Genomic DNA, 15,007 nt, shown 5'->3' on the forward strand with positions numbered 1-15,007 from the left:
CACTGGTTAGAAATCGGGTTCACGGAGCTGGAGATTCTCCTGACTGCGCGCACCCGATACAAAGGCAAAGCTCTAGACCACAGTATTTGACTACCACAATTACTAACAGTTGCACCCTTTCAATGACTAATGAATAATTGCACCAAAATCCTTTTTTTAATCTCCAAGATGGTTAACACACTGCCTGTCAGACGTGTTTACAAACCAATCAGAACTGCCTTTACCGTCTGAGTTGAGGATTCCTGGTATTTAATCACAGAATAATTCAACAGTCACTCGTAAAGATATGGGCTGGATTTCATAGCTTGTGACATTCCCACCTGTCTCCCATTTAATAAGGCAGGAAAGGGATCAGATAGTCTGTGCACATTTGGGCCTATTGAGGCCCTTAAGTAGCTAATCAATAACCACTTAGGGCCTCATTCCACTTCTTCTGCCATTTTAACTGTGGCAGGGGGAGTACCATGTCAGCTGTGTAGCCTGGCAGTATTTACTGTGTGGTTTGGTGTCGGGTGGGAGGTTAGACCAACCTTGAGGGTCCACTATACCCTTCGGAGGCACCCTCTGAAGGTCCTACCCACTCCCTTCTCTCCTTTAAGCCTACACTACCTGGCCCCTCAAACGCAGCCCCCCACCCCCACTACCTTCGCTGGTGTCTGGCAGCCAAGCCCGGCCAAAATCCTGGAATGTCTTTCAGTCTGGTTTCCGCAACGTCCTCTACTTTTGGTTCTGGCTGTAGTTCCACAGTGTCTACTATCTGAACCTTGGGGGCAGAGGGCTCACCCTGAGCCAATTATCACCCCCTCCGAAGATAAAATGAGGGGGACGGTGGGGAGTGGGGAGTGGCGGGGGGGGGGGGGGGGGGGAAGAGTTGTTAATATGGTATCCCATAAAATCCAGCCCTTTGTTTACTTGCACAGTGGAATCACATGGTAAAAGTAGAAAGAACGACAATAATTTGTAAATAAAAGACCTCCTAACTGTAACTGTAATTTTCCACCACTAAAATGAAAAGCAAATCACGTATGGATGTAAAAAAAACTGTGAATGTGGGAACATCAAATAAAAATGAAAAATACAACTATGTTAGTCAGCATTCGAAAGAAAGATCCGTTATTTGGTGGGCTTTAACCTTTCTCTTTCCTATGCTAATCGCCAGTTCCTGGCAACTTCTGGAGTAAATGTTCATCTTCACAGCAGCAATTTGACAGAGTGAATCAGCCAAACTGCCCAATTTTCACCCACTATTTTCAATGGAATGAAAGTTGTGTGGTTTCTATAACAGATGGAGGGTCCACTCGGCCGGAATTCAGGCCACTGACTGAACAAAATAATGCACTTTCCTGTTGTTATAACAATTTAAGAAGTTTAACAACACCAGGTTAAAGTCCAACAGGTTTATTTGGTAGCAAAAGCCACACAAGCTTTCGGAGCTCCAAGCCCCTTCTTCAGGTGAGTGGGAATTCTGTTCACAAACAGAGCATATAAAGACACAAACTCAATTTACATGAATAATGGTTGGAATGCGAATACTTACAACTAATCAAGTCTTTAAGAAACAAAACAACGTGAGTGGAGAGAGCATCAAGACAGGCTAAAAAGATGTGTATTGTCTCCAGACAAGACAGCCAATGAAACTCTGCAGGTCCAGGCAAATGTGGGGGTTACAAATAGTGTGACATGAACCCAATATCCCGGTTGAGGCCGTCCTCGTGTGTGCGGAACTTGGCTATCAGTTTCTGCTCAGCGACTCTGCGCCGTCGTGTGTCGCGAAGGCCGCCTTGGAGAACGCTTACCCGAATATCAGAGGCCGAATGCCCATTATAACAATTAGCAGGAACGCTGTTAAACTATTCCTATATAAAGGAAAGGAATATCAAACTGACTACAATGGTTGCAGTCCTGTAGTACAAACTTGGCTATCAGCAAGACGTTAAAGGGATTCAAGCTACAGGATCAACTTGTGACTCAAATATACCTACCTACTTGCTGCTCGCACTCCTTTAGTTCTGAGTTGGATCATTATGGAACCAAGGGAACCTATCTGGGGAAGAGATTAACCCTCGCTGTTCAATAGTCGATAATATTCAACACCCCAGGCCCACTATTCGAAATGAACTCTTTACCAGACTCTAGTGAAATAATAATGAAATCAACAGTTCAGATTTTGTTTAATTCACAAGACGCATGAACCTAGAGATTTCTGCTGAAGGCAAATCCATATAATATTGCACTGTCTCCTGTGTCGATGTTGGCATTAACCTTTTTATTTTATAAATTAACCTTTATATTTTATAACAGTTCCTTTAAAGTGAGGAATGTTGTTCACCAGCAGTCACTGTTCACCACAGTGGCACAGTGGTTAGCACTGCTGCCTCACAGCGCCAGGGACCTGGTTCCATTCCGGATTCAGTAACTGTCTGTGTGGAGTTTGAATGTTCTCCCCGTGTCTGCGTGGGTTTCCTCCGCGTGTTCTGGTTTCCTCCCACAGTCCAAAGATGTGCGGGTTAGTTTGATTGGCCATACTAAATTGACCCTTCATGTCAGGGGGGCTAATAGGTTAAATACGGGGGGTTATAGGGAGAGGGCCTGGGTGGAATTGTTGTCGGTGCAGACTCAGTGGGCTGAATGGCCTCCCTCTGCACTGTAGGGTTTCTATGATCCATTTGCAGCCAATCTCCACATCGCACTTTCCAAATGAAGAAACAAATCAGAAAGGATATGCAGGAAAGGAAATCAATCTGAGGGTTATCGTTTTTGATTCTTTTGATGCCCACTTTTAATTGGCACTGCAGTACCTCTGTATTTATTGATTGTTTGAACAATCAAATGAACATTTAGGACATTTAGGTGGAGGTGAACATTTAGGTGGAGGCAAACTCAATAGGGTCTTTTAAGAGACTCCTGGATGAGTACATGGAGCTTAATAGGATGGAGGGTTATAGGTAGGTCTAGAAGGTAGGGATGTGTTCGGCACAACTTGTGGGCCGAAGGGCCTGTTTGTGCTGTAGTTTTTCTATGTTTCTAAAAAAAGCCTTTTGTTATTGATTTCCAAATATTTCTTGCTTAGGCTCCAAACAATGAAATGCTGCAATCTGCTGAATGATAGAACACAATGTTACAGACGCTTATCAATCACAGATAAGGCCTTCTCAGATCGCTTCCTTTATTGAACTACAATCATAACCCTTCCCTTCTGTGTCCGCACCTGGGGAAATAAACTCTCTTCCAACTTACAACTGCAGGTGGTGTAACACCTGTCCCCTTTTACCTCCTCCCTCCTCACTGTCCAAGGCCCCAAACACTCTTTCCAGGGCGGCACGGTGGCACAGTGGTTAGCACTGCTGCCTCACAGCGCCAGGGACCTGGGTTCAATTCTGGCCTCGGGTGACTGTGTGTTTTTCACGTTCTCCCTGTGCCTGCATGGGTTTCCTCCGGGTGCTCTGGTTTCCTTCCACAGTCCAAAGATGTGCAGGTTAGTTTGATTGACCCTTAGTGTCAAGGGGATTGGCAGAGTGAATGCATGGGGTTACGGGGATAGGGCCTGGGTGGGATTGTGGTTGGTGCAAGCTCGATGGGCCAGATGGCCTCCTTCTGCACTGTAGGGATTCTATGATGCAGCAATTTCTTTCTTTCAACTTGGTCTATTGTATTCGCTGATTCACAATGTGGTCTGCTCTACGTTGGGAAGACCAAATGTGGCCGCTTTGTGGAACACCTCAATTCCATCCCCAGGCATGACCCTGACCTTCTGCTTGCTTCGCCACCTTGCTCTGGCTCACATTTCTGTCCTCGGCCTGCTGCAAGGTTCCAGTGACGCCCAACACAAGCTTGAGGAACAGCACCTCACCTTCCAAATGTGCACTTTACGCCATCTGGACTCGAGTTCAAAAACCTTAGACCATGAACTCTGTCCTGCATTTTATTTTTCCCCCTAGTGCCAGTTTTTTATTTTGTTCTCTTGTTTTGCTTTCAGATAGCACTGGGCTTTGATTCTGACATTATTACCTACTCTGGAACAATGCTTTGTTCCTTTACGACTGCCATTACCACACTCTTTGGGCAGGGTTTTCCGGCCGTGCTCGCCCCATAACCGGAAAATCCCACCCGAGGTCAGTGGACCTTTGCATGGTCCGCCCCCTGCACGCTACGATTCCCATGGCAGGCAGAACGGGGAAATTCCCCCTTTCTCATTTAATTTCCCCAACTTCTAACCTATTTCTGACCTTCACTTTTGTTTCATTGACCCTCTCCCCTTTTACAACAGCATAAAATCCATCACATTCTGCCTTCCTTCAGTTCTGAAGAAAAGTCATACTGGACATGAAATATTATCTTTCTTTCACGCTCCACAGATGCTGTTTTTATTTCAGATTTCCAGCATCCGCAGTGTTTTGCTTTTATTCATTTACAGCTCCCCTTTCAAAATCTCAACTGGGATTATAAATGCTGATTATTGCTATTGATTATATATTTTACAGGTAAATAAAAACTCTTTCAGTTGTAGCTGGGGCATCAACAGGGAAATGTGGTCTTTTCGCCTACACCTGTATTCCATTCAACCTCTGAGCTCCAATGGTGAGGGGAACTTATGACACTGAATGAATGGTATGTTCCTAATATGCTTCTGAACTCGCAGCTGGAGTATGTGTGAACCAAACCAAATTCCTGTTCTATGTGCTCAACCTACGCTAGGGAATGGCTTCAACCTTATGAGCTGAGCGATACCACACAAGGGTGGACGACCGTGTTCTCTAGTGTATCATCACCCAAAATAAACTGATATTCCCTATAACTTAATTATTAAATAATTAGCTAAAAAAGGGTCTGAGTTCACATTTGATTGACAGCTTAAAGTGGCTATTGAAGGTTTAGGGGTATGAACAGGAGTTTGCTTATATTTACAAGAGATTAAGCACTTGAGATTTAAAAGCTTTGATGTTTTCATGATTGCGAGTTTCCTTCACTTTAAGCCTGTATAGTGAGAGCTGCATTAGAATTTTAGAAGTACATTCTTTTCGTCACCATATGGCTCCTTAGGTCCCCACATTGTGGATACTGGGTGAGTTGGCATTGGCCTGGGGGAGAGGGAGGGGGTGAGAGAGTTTGTGGGTATGAGTAGGCATAGAGGGTATGAAGGGCTGTGTGTGAGGGCTGAGGACTACGGTACCTAAAATATTATATCATAACTGGGACCACTTGCCAGGGAACTGAGGTGAGCCTTCCAACCAGCCTGCCTGAGCATTTGGCCATCTCTCTGTCCTCCTAGCATCTGCTTTCAAGGTCCCGGCTTCATCCCACAGCATTCCCCTCCGAAACAAAAGTCTCATGATTTGAGGCACTTTTCACCGAGGTGGGTCCGGCGAGTTGAGAAATTTCCAGTCTCAAGCTGCCTACCTCAGTATACAAAATCCAGCCCTATCTCAGATTTATGAATAATATACCTTGGTTCCCTCACAAATGGAAACATTTTCTCTACATATACACTATAAAACCCCCATAATTTTAAAGACCTGTATTAGGTCACCACTCTCACCTTTCGTTTCTCTGGAGGTAAGAGCCCCAGCTTGTCTTGATAGGTCTTACAATTCTGATACTATCCTTACAAATCCTGATTCTGTACCTTCTCCAGTGTCTTGATGTCCTTTACATGACATGGAGGTCAGGACTATACTCAATAAATGCAATCTAAACAATGTTCTACGCAAGTGGTTTGGATCATTTTATATGCTATCTACACTAAGAAATTTTCCGAGCAATTTATTTCACAGCTCTATGATCCTTTGGGTTAGAGATGTTCATGTGTTTTTCCACCTTATTTATAAATTGGTATGTAAAAAAATGCTTTTGGAATTGTGCCTTACATAGCAATAGCTACAAGAGGCACGAGAAAATTCTCAGCAAAAGGAAAAGATCAAAATGATCATAGGACTGGAAGGCAATATTCCGACAATAACAAATTTAAGTACAAGATTATAACAGTCAAAACACCTGAGACAAGATTAAGTCAACAGAATAAAGCAAGACAACAACGATTGTGTTGAGGCCTTCAACAAGGACGCAGGATAAGAAAAGGCGAAGTCCAATATCAGTTAAGGTCAGGGTGATGTAACTAGTCATTGACAGAACAAAGAAAGGGTTTAAATATGGTTTTAAGGCCCTCAACAAGAGGGTACATTTTCTTGCGGCGTGGGTGTGCTTACAAGTAATGCGTCGCTAAGCAACTAATTAGAAAAAAATCTGCAGTAACAGTGTTGAAATCACCTGTTGAGTCCTTTAATTAACACACAAGAGTAGAAATAAAGCCCAGAGCATCAGTCCAGCTGCCGAGCGTGCCATCTGGAGCACTGAAAGTGTGTGTTTGCCTGTCGAGGTCCTTCAGCATATTATGAACAGCATGATAAAATGGAGAAATGCCCTCCCCAGAGAGGCAAGGCAATCCACCACTACACAGAGAGAAAGTCCAGCAGGCGTGGGAGGAAATCACATGGGAGATCAACACAGCCTCCACAAGCTGCCTTATTTGGAGAGATATGAGGAAGAAGGTGTCCAATTTCAAAAAATGGACCAAGTGAAGCAAAAACAACACTATCAATTCTCTGATGCTGTATTAAATGGGTCAAGCTATAAAAGACCTTATGACCTTATATATATACACACACATGCATGCTTGTGTCAGCTGTTTCACATTAGTTGAGGTCACTACCATAGGAGAGTACAAGAGTCAGTTAACTGGATACTTACACATAGAATATTGTTAACCTGAAATTTAGCCAATACTTTTCTGAAATGGAAACATATGAGGGTGAAAATGAAGATACTCCCTTAACCTTAACAGCAGGCTAATTTTCTCAAACTATCTGGGATGGCACGGTGGCACAGTTGTTAGCACTGCCATCTCACAGCACCAGGGACCCAGGTTCAATTCAGGCCTCGGGTCACTGTCTGCGTGGAGTTTGCATGTCCTCCCCGTGTCTGTGTGGGTTTTCTCCGGGTGCTCCAGTTTCCTCCCACACTCCAAAGATGTGCAGGTTAGGTTGATTGCCATGCTAAATTGCCCCTTAGTGTCAGGGGGCCTAGCAGGATAAATACTTGGGGTTAAAGGATAGGGCCTGGGTGGGATTGTGGTCGGTGCAGGCTAGATGGGCCAAATGGTCTCCTTCTCCGCTGTAGGAATTCTATGATTCTAATTTGACCAATTACTCACAAACTAGTCTTAAGAAGAGATTGAAGGCTACGCAGGAGAACTGTTTCCAGATTTAGCCGGCTCCATATTACAAGACCTGGTAATAGTTACTGCTAGGACTTTTGTTTCCCATGACAAAGTTACATCGCAAACAATCTGTACAATTCTTTACAGAGTAACGGAGACCTAACACTGGCAAGAGGGTGATAATGAAAAGGCAGCGGAGTAGGACTAGCTGAGTTGTTCTTGAAAAAACCAGAAGGGACACAATGGGCTGGATGCCTCAGTCCATGGTTTTGTGGCAGGTAGGTCGTGCCTTACTAACCTTATTGAGTTTTTTGAGAAAGTGACCAAGGAGGTGGATGGGGGCAAGGCAGTGGACGTGGTATATATGGATTTTAGTAAGGCGTTTGATAAGGTTCACCATGGTAGGCTTCTGCAGAAAATGCAGATGTATGGGATTGGGGGTGATCTAGGAAATTGGATCAGGAATTGGCTAGCGGATAGGAAACAGAGGGTGGTGGTTGATAGTAAATATTCATCATGGAGTGCGGTTACAAGTGGTGTACCTCAGGGATCTGTTTTGGGGCCACTGCTGTTTGTAATATTTATTAATGATCTGGATGAGGGTATAGTTGGGTGGATTAGCAAATTTGCTGATGACACCAAAGTCGGTGGTGTGGTAGACAGTGAGGAAGGGTGTCGTAGTTTGCAGGAAGACTTAGACAGGTTGCAAAGTTGGGCCGAGAGGTGGCGGATGGAGTTTAATGCGGAGAAGTGTGAGGTAATTCACTTTGGTAGGAATAACAGATGTGTTGAGTATAGGGCTAACGGGAGGACTTTGAATAGTGTGGAGGAGCAGAGGGATCTAGGTGTATGTGTGCATAGATCCCTGAAAGTTGGGAATCAAGTAGATAAGGTTGTTAAGAAGGCATATGGTGTCTTGGCGTTTATTGGTAGGGGGATTGAATTTAGGAGTCGTAGCGTTATGTTGCAACTGTACACAACTCTGGTGCGGCCGCACTTGGAGTACTGTGTGCAGTTCTGGTCCCCACATTACAGGAAGGATGTGGAGGCTTTGGAGAGGGTGCAGAGGAGGTTTACCAGGATGTTGCCTGGTATGGAGGGGAGATCCTATGAGGAGAGGCTGAGGGATTTGGGATTGTTTTCGCTGGAAAGGCGGCGGCTAAGAGGGGATCTTATTGAAACATATAAGATGATTAGAGGTTTAGATAGGGTGGATAGTGATAGCCTTTTTCCTCTGATGGAGAAATCCAGCACGAGGGGGCATGGCTTTAAATTGAGGGGGGGTAGTTATAGAACCGATGTCAGGGGTAGGTTCTTTACCCAGAGGGTGGTGAGGGATTGGAATGCCCTGCCAGCATCAGTAGTAAATGCGCCTAGTTTGGGGGCGTTTAAGAGATCCGTAGATAGGTTCATGGACGAAAAGAAATTGGTTTAGGTTGGAGGGTCAGTTTTTTTTTTTAACTGGTCGGTGCAACATCGTGGGCCGAAGGGCCTGTTCTGCGCTGTAATGTTCTATGTTCTATGTTCTATGCTGCAACCATTCTATGATTCTTCGATTCTTGATGCAATTATCTGGTTTAATCACCTGAAAGTAAAATTATTGTTGTTGCTCTACATATACGTCAGCCAGAGGAGAGAAAAGTGTACCTGCAGTCTGAACCTTGACTCCATCATTAGCATGCACACAAAAACCCAGCAGGAGATGGGTTGCTCTCAAGTCATTGCCAGTGGCTGGTCACTAACTGGCAAAGTGGCACAATAAGCACCACTTCTTGGACATGCTCTGTATTGTAACAGATAGGACAATCTAGTTCCACAATAATTCGAGGTAAGCAGTCTATGGATCTTCAGGGACCTCTCCAGATTCTTCCTCCCCTGCTCCGTCATTTTAGGAATACCACACAATAAAGAACAGAACACACTGGGGGTGATTTTCACTCATGACGGAGCCAGGGCAGGAGGTTCTGCAAAACCAATATGCCACCAGCCCAAATAACATCAGAGGGTCCAAACCATTTCAACGAACAACATAATTTTTATTTTGTCCATTTTGTACAATTTCAGGCAGTGAGGATACTGGGTCAGTTTCTGGTTTTGTGTCCGAATCAAAATTCAACAGGAAACTTTTAGTTGGGTGTACCTACTAAAACCAGCATTCTGTCCTATTTGACGAATGAACCAGACAGGCCTCAAAGGACAACAAAAATCTCGCTCACATCTGTCTTACTAGCACTAGCTGGTAAACTGCAGGAGTTCAAAGTTGCACCTCCCCTAATCCCCTGCCTCCAGCCTGCCTTCTTCTGGCAATCTAGCTCTTCTGCTAGCTTTGCGAAGGATACAATGAGCATTCTGCTAAATCATTCAGTCCAAACTGCACGAGTAATCTACACATCAGAAATTACACCTACTGCATCAAAGCAAAATACTGCGGATACTGGAAACCTAACAGTTAAAAAAAACAAGAGAAAATGCCAGAACAGGTCAGCCAGCACTTTTGAACAGAGGATTGAAGGGTTGAAGTTTCATTTTGATGACCTTTTGGACCCAAAGTACTGGAGAAAAGTAATTGACCCGAAGGGAACAATTCTGTCACCGTGTACCCCTCCTCTCAACAGATCTATTTGTCACTTCACATGCCCTCTTACCATCTCCTTCTGACTTTCACTATCATCCATCCCCTTTATCATTTATTTTTCCTACCTTCCTCCTCACCCCAACCCTTTCCTGCCTCTATACTTGCTTAAAACATTTTACATCCCTTAACTTTTTCCAGCTTTGATAAGAGGTGATTAACTTGAAATGTTAGCCGTTTCTATCTCCACAAATGCTGCCTGATTTTTTTTAGTGTTTTCGCATTATCCCCTTTATATTCCTATGGTATTAAATGTAAGTTGTTGCTACGTGCAGTGGGTATTCCACAGAGGGGTAATCTACCAGTTTGAATCAGGGAAATCATTGCACTCAGCCTTCCCAATTCAAGTTCACTAATGTCCTTTAAGCGAGGAAATCTACTGTCCCTACCTTGTCTGGCCTACATGTGACTCCACATCCACAGCAATGTGGTTGACTCAAAATCAGCATTCTGTCCTATTTGACGAATGAACCAGACAGGCCTCAAAGGCCTCAAAATCTGAAATGGAGGGCAGTTAGGGGCGGGCAATAAATGCTGGTCCAGCCAACGACGCTCATGTCCTGTAAAATGCATTTTTAAAAACTCACTCACCAAGCAGAATCTAATGGTCGCTCAGTGGGCCCCTCCATAAGTTCTAGAGCTGCTGGAAACCCCGCCATGGCATTCCAAGCACCCCGTCGCACCCACCAACCCAATGTAGTACCAATCGGACAGTTCCCTGGTCAGAGTAGGGACTCTTGCCGTCACCGAGGATAATTTCCCACCGCGGTGGCCACTGCTGGTACAGCAGGAGGCCCAAGGATTAAAATGGTCATTGGAGCCAGGATTGCAGGGCCAGAGAGGTCCCAGTGGGATTGGTGGGTGGGGGAGTGGGGGGAGGGCAGTCAGTTTTAAAGCCAGTATGTGGGTAGCCTTTGCCACACTTGGTATAGCCCCTGTCGCCTACTGCCAAAATACCAGCAGTGGTGGGAAGAGCCTCAATTAGCCTCTGAGCTGGTAGGCACTATGGCACAGTGGTTAGCACTGCTGCCTCACAGCGCCAGGGACCCGGGTTCGATTCCCAGCATGGGTCATTGTCTGTGCAGAGTCTGCATGTTCTCCCCGTGTCTACATGGGTGTCCCCCGGTGCTCAGGTTTCCTCCCACAGTCCGATAGATGTGCTGGTTAGGTGCATTGGCCATGCTAAATTTTGCCTCAGTGTAACTGAACAGGCACCGGAGTGTGACGGCTACGGGGTTTTCACAGTAACTTCACTGCAGTGTTAATGTAAGCCCACTAATAAATAAATGTTAACTTAAACTTAGGCCGTCCTCAAGCCTTCCTGCATTCAATTGGGAAGTTAAAAACCAATCAGCACATTGTTAAGACCTCACCTCTTTATACTGTAGCCAGTAGAAAACAAAAAGAAGACATGTCCAGCACACACTTCAAGGGGTTCAATTGTGGCTTCGTATTCCACTATCATATATCTCGATGCCCAGACACTGGGTAATAAAAGGACTCTCCCATTGCAGGGATGTGTTTCTAGGGGCCAGCACTTGCATTAAATCCAAGAGAATTTCGAGGGCAGACCTAAAATTTGTGACATGTAATAAGTAGCTGACTTTTCAGACAGGAGGAAAGGTCATGGCAGGCAATTAAAATTCTGCTCTATAACATTCTATAATGCTTTGTTATGAGTGCAATCGCAGGAGAGATCTCTGTTCGCACATCGCAGTGTACATGTTCTTTATCACTTATCTCAGCCTGATCCACAATAGCAGATACCAGGCTGAGACCGGCATTGATGGTATAAACAGCAGTTTAAGACTCGATCATTGTGCGGGGACACAGATCAAACGGACAGCATTCTCTTCGTGGTTTTTATCAGCCAGACACACAATTATAGTATTGTCACCAATTGAATCTGTGCTTAAAAACTTATTTTGAATAAACGTAAAGCAGGCTACGTGAGTCTTAAACTTGTGCTGTAGCCAAGACTGTCTATAGCAAGCAACTTGGAATATTTTCAATGAGGTTTCCCCATGAAACACTTTACTCCAATTTCAATCTTTAATATCAACAGAGCATTAATCTAACCGCTTGGTTAGTTTCTCCAGACAAAACAAAATGACCTGAATAAAGATGACTATAATATGGCATCTGCCTCAAAGAACAAACAAAGAACAATACAGCACAGGAACAGGCCCTTCGGCCCTCCAAGCCCGTGCCGCTCGCTGGTCCAAACTAGACCATTCATTTGTATCCTTCCATTCCCACTCCGTTCATATGGCTATCTAGATAAGTCTTAAACGTTCCCAGTGTGTCCGCCTCCACCACCTTGCCCGGCAGCGCATTCCAGGCCCCCACCACCCTCTGTGTAAAATATGTCCTTCTGATATCTGTGTTAAACCTCCCCCCCTTCACCTTGAACCTATGACCCCTCATGAACGTCACCACCGACCTGGGGAAAAGCTTCCCACCGTTCACCATATCTATGCCTTTCATAATTTTATACGCCTCTATCAAGTCTCCCCTCATCCTCCGTCTTTCCAGGGAGAACAACCCCAGTTTACCCAATCTCTCCTCATAACTAAGCCCCTCCATACCAGGCAACATCCTGGTAAACCTCCTCTGTACTCTCTCCAAAGCCTCCACGTCCTTCTGGTAGTGTGGCGACCAGAACTGGACGCAGTATTCCAAATGCGGCCGAACCAACGTTCTATACATCTGCAACATCAGACCCCAACTTTTATACTCTATGCCCCGTCCTATAAAGGCAAGCATGCCATATGCCTTCTTCACCACCTTCTCCACCTGTGACGTCACCTTCAAGGATCTGTAGACTTGCACACCCAGGTCCCTCTGCGTATCTACACCCTTTATGGTTCTGCCATTTATTGTATAGCTCCTCCCTACATTATTTCTACCAAAATGCATCACTTCGCATTTATCAGGATTGAACTCCATCTGCCATTTCTTTGCCCAAATATCCAGCCTATCTATATCCTTCTGTAGCTTCTGACAATGCTCCTCACTATCTGCAAGTCCTGCCAATTTTGTGTCGTCCGCAAACTTACTGATCACCCCAGTGTGTCCATCTGCCTCGTGCGTGCAATTTTCCCCACAATATCCACACATTTTTTTGTTCCACGGGTGTACGGATATTTGGAATGCAGTTTTTCATGCACATAACTTTTAACTTGCATCCAGTGTCAAATTATTCTTAAACAGACCTTGGTTGAACTGTTCCGCGTGATTTTGAAATACTTCAAGTGGGCATAAGCAGGTTGGCAGAGCAGATGGACACTCGGCAGATGAAAATCAATATGGGCCGATACAATTTAAGGGCGGCACGGTAGCTCAGTGGTTAGCACTGCAGCCTCAGTGCCGCATTCAATTCCGGCCTCGGGTCACTGTATGTGTTGAGTTTGCACGTTCTCTCCGTGTCTGCGTGGGTTTCCTCCGGGTGCTCCGGTTTCTTCCCACACTCCAAAGACATGCAAGTTAGGTTGATTGGCCATGCTAAATTGTCCCTTTGTGTCCTAAGATGTGTCGGTTAAGGGGATTAGTGGGATAAATATGTGGAGTTACAAGGATAGGGCCTGGGTAAGATGCTCTCTTGGAGGGTCGGTGCAGACTTGATGGGCTGAATGGCCTGCTTCTGTACTGTAGGGATTACAAAGAACAAAGAAAATTACAGCACAGGAACAGGCCCTTCGGCCCTTCAAGCCTGCACCAACCATGCTGCCCGGCTGAACTAAAACTCGCTACTCTTCCGGGGACCATTTCCCTCTATTCCCATCCGATTCATGCATTTCTCAAGACGCCCCTTAAGAGTCACTATCATATCTGCTTTCATTACCTCCCCAGGCAGCAAGTTCCAGGCACCTGTGTGAAAAACTTGCCTCGTACATCTCCTTTAAACCTTCCCCCTTGCACCTTAAACCTATACCTCCCAGTCATTGTCTCTTCCACCCTGGGAAAAAGCTTCTGACTATCCACTCTGTCCATGCCCCTCATAATCTTGTAGACTTCTATCAAGTTGCCCCTCAACCTATGTTGTTCCAATGAGAACAAACCAAATTTCTTCAACCTCTCCTCATAGCTAATGCCCTCCATTCTTATTGAAACTTACTGGAGACTGCAAGGCCTGGATAGAGTGGACATGGAGAGGATGTTTCCACAGTAGGAAAAATTAGAACCAGAAGGCACAACCTCAGGCTAAAGGGACGATCCATCAAAACAGTGATGAGGAGGAATTTCTTCAACCAGAGAGTGGTGAATCTGTGGAACTCTTTGCCGCTGTGGAGGCCAGGTCATTGAGTATCTTTAAGACAGAGATAGATAGGTTCTTGATTAATAAGGGGATCTGGGGTTATGGGGAAAGACAGGAGAATGGGGATGAGAAAAAAAATCAGCCATATTTGAATGGCGGGGCAGACTCGATCTTATGGTCATACCAGGCAACATCCTGGTAAATCTTTTCTGTATCCTCTCCAAAGCCTCCACATCTTTCTGGTAGTGTGGCAACCAGAATTAAACACCATATTCCAAGTGCGGCCTAATTCAGGTTCTATAAAGCTGCAACATGACTTGCCAATTTTTTAACTCAATGCCCCGGCCGATGAAGGCAAGCATGCCGCATGCCTTCTTGACTACCTTCTCCACCTGCATTGCCACTTTCAGTAACCTGTGTACCTGTACACCCAGATCCCTCTGCCTATCAATACTCTTAAGGGTTCTGCCATTTACTGTATATTTTCCATCTGTATGAGACCTTCCAAAATGCATTACCTCAATTTGTCCGGATTAGACTCCATCTGCCATCTCTCCACCCAAGTCTCCAACCGATCTATATCCTGCTGTATCCTCTGACGGTCCTCATCGCTATCCGCAATTCCACCAACCTTTGTGTCATCCGCAAACTTACTAATCAAACGAATTACATTTTCTTCCAGATCATTTATATATATTACAAACAGCAAAGGTCCCAGCGCTGATCCCTGAGGAACGCCACTTGTCACAGCCCTCCATTCAGAAAAGCACCCTTCCACTGCTACCCTCTGTCTTCTATGACTGAGCCAGTTCTGTATCCATCTTGCCAGCTCACCTCTGATCCCATGCAACTTCACCTTCTGCACCAAATAGATTGGATTCTATGATTTTGGGAGGAAGCATGA

General features: G+C 45.1%; 1 protein-coding gene across 4 annotated transcripts in view; it reads right to left on the bottom strand.

Moving 5' to 3' along the window:
* The window catches only part of elovl5 (ELOVL fatty acid elongase 5), a 107,788-nt gene that overhangs the window by 61,457 nt on the left and 31,324 nt on the right, over nt 1–15,007 (bottom strand). Inside the window, exon 1 of one of the 4 annotated variants that reach the window (XM_078213282.1) lies at nt 13,963–14,149. The exons of the other annotated variants lie outside the window; for them this stretch is intronic. The gene's annotated coding sequence lies outside the window, so the exon portion shown is untranslated. Of the gene's footprint in view, nt 1–13,962; nt 14,150–15,007 lie in introns of those variants that run through there. 4 annotated transcript variants of the gene reach the window in all.

Source organism: Mustelus asterias, chromosome 5, assembly GCF_964213995.1.
Source record: "Mustelus asterias chromosome 5, sMusAst1.hap1.1, whole genome shotgun sequence".
Classification (NCBI taxonomy): Eukaryota; Metazoa; Chordata; class Chondrichthyes; order Carcharhiniformes; family Triakidae; genus Mustelus; species Mustelus asterias.